The sequence below is a fragment of the Manacus candei genome, unplaced genomic scaffold, assembly GCF_025592945.1.
Source record: "Manacus candei isolate 608988 ecotype Guabito, Panama unplaced genomic scaffold, ASM2559294v1 h1tg000015l, whole genome shotgun sequence".
In the NCBI taxonomy this organism is placed as follows: domain Eukaryota; kingdom Metazoa; phylum Chordata; class Aves; order Passeriformes; family Pipridae; genus Manacus; species Manacus candei.
The window spans coordinates 10,516,824-10,519,173 of record NW_026138063.1 but is presented as its reverse complement, the minus strand read 5'-3'; positions in this window follow the sequence as shown (position 1 = coordinate 10,519,173).

Genomic DNA, 2,350 nt, shown 5'->3' with positions numbered 1-2,350 from the left:
GCACAGTACCAGATTCTCCTCTCAGTGACCTTTTTTTTGCCTTTACTCATGGTGGACACTTCACACAACACTGTAAGTGGCCAGGCCTAGCTACAGAGAACCCTTCTTTTGAGAAGATGAGAACGCTGGAGAAGTCATTGCAGCCAGAGCAGATGCTACAACACCTTCCCTTTGCAGATCCTTGTCTGTCTCCCCACCAGCAGACTCTGCAGCACAGGGTTTATATTGCTACAGAGGCTGGGAATTACGTGGAGTGCCAATCCCATACACTGCAGCAGTGGGGTGCAGAGTCCATCAGGGCTGACCCGCTGTAAGTGAGGGACGCAGTGCAATTAGCCAGGCCAGATAATTAGGGCTCCAATAGAACTCGTCTGGAGACCTGAGTCTCTTACTAGAGGACTCAACACCGCAGGTGTTGGGGCTGGAGTTTCAAGCAGGAGGAAATGGGGGTGCAGGAGGCTGCAGACAGTTTTAGGCACTTGGGTACAGCAGAACCAAATTTGTGCCCATTCAACCACTGCTTCTCAACTTTATGAGCCCACACCGTCTCAGGTCAGACTTAGCCAGAAAAAAACTGATCTCTGAGCTGCTCAGCACGAGCTTTCAGGGAGCTATGATTCTGCACAGCAAGAGGGTTGGTGGACTGGAACAAGCACTAGGTCAAGGAAATCCCCTAGGATACAGCAGTCTAACAGGGAAATCAGCTCAGAGGGCTGCTGAAGGGATCTGCAGTGGCCTGCATCTTGGGCATCCTCTCCTGCCTTCCAGAGCCTAAATGATCAGCATGGATGCTTCAAGCCCACGCTGCATCCAGCTTCTGTTGCCACTTTACATTTCCCAGTTCAGCCTTGCAGTGTAGACACTGACTTTGACCCTGGGTGATCTGGCTTGAAAGAAGCATCGACAGGCATAGAAAATGTCACTTCAGAATTAATGTTGCCCCTGAATTAGAGCTGTTCCGAAAAGCTACAGAAGGCTGCCGTGATGGAAAATTAAGTGTATGAAGGACCCACCCTGCAGAACAGGCAGGGAAAAAATAGATCACAATGTATTCAGGGCCCAGACAAGACCACACTTGCCTGCAAAAATAAATACTTGCATTTGACACATTGCTTACATATTAATTAATGTGATCAGCCTGCCTGGGTGTGTGAGCATGAGTGAGAGCTCGTGACTGTGTAGTGATAAGCTGTTAAAACTTCCCAAATAGGGCTACAAATAATGGCAGACCAAGATCTTCCCTTTGCCCAGAGCCTTTCTCCTGTTTTTCTTGTGCTTTTCCACTCATATTTTTCTGTTTTACTTCACTGTGTCTCTTAGGTACCATTTCTCTCCCAGCACAAAACCAGAGAGCCATGAGAGCAAGAGAAACAGCTTCTGCACGAGAAGACAAGGAACCATAATTGCTCCCAAAGTAAAAAGACAAGAAATGGAAAAAGAAAATTCTATTTTTTCCACTCTATCCCCTTCCTCCCAGCTTCTCCAGGACTGCTGGAGGGGCAAAGCTAACGCAGAGGCTGGAGGTACCATTGCCCCTTTAACAGCAGCGCCACAGCCTGACATCAGCGAGCTGGGGAGTCCGGGAGGACTGGGAGCTGCTGCTCCAGGAGTGGTGCCAACACATCCCTGCTTCCCTGCCTCTTCCCGGCTCTTGTTTGTGTGTGCCTTTTAACATGCCGCATGTGTATCCGTGCCTGCCAGTGGATGTCTGCAGGGTTTACATTAACCAGCTCAAGCTGCAGTTGGTAAACAGCTATTAATGTTTTGCTCTTCATGTGTCCAAGGAGATTTCTGAATGAGGGAGTCGCTTGCATCCTTTGACTTTCTACGGGCTTTTCCCTTGTTTGCAGCCCAGATAGGTCTTCTTCCCACTTAGCTATGCAGACAAGGGAGTTTGGGTTGGTTTGTGCCTGGCACAGGGAGGGGAGATCAATCTTCTGTGGCTTAGCAGGGAGTGTTCTTGTTTTTACCTGTTTCCTGAACAGGAGGGAGTCAGACTCAAAACCTGGAACTTTGGTGTTTAAATATCTCATTCCTGAGCATAGTCCACATCTAGAGCTGCTCTTTTGCCCTGGGGCAAAATACTGAACCCGGCAATTCCCCAGTTCTGCCAGAGGCTGCAAACTAGGGCTTAATTTTACTCGGACTGTCACAACTCCAAAGTTTATTGGAAGCCCGATTCCCATCCCAAACGCTGCCTGGCACTAAGTAGAGATGCTGAAAGCAAGTCCCGAGCGCCAATCCCAGCGGCAGCACCACCACTAAAGCTATTTATCCCCGCACGGTTTGGTTGGGTTTTTTTTTTCACACATTCTTGCCTTCTGTTTTTGCTGGAGCCTCCGACTCCATT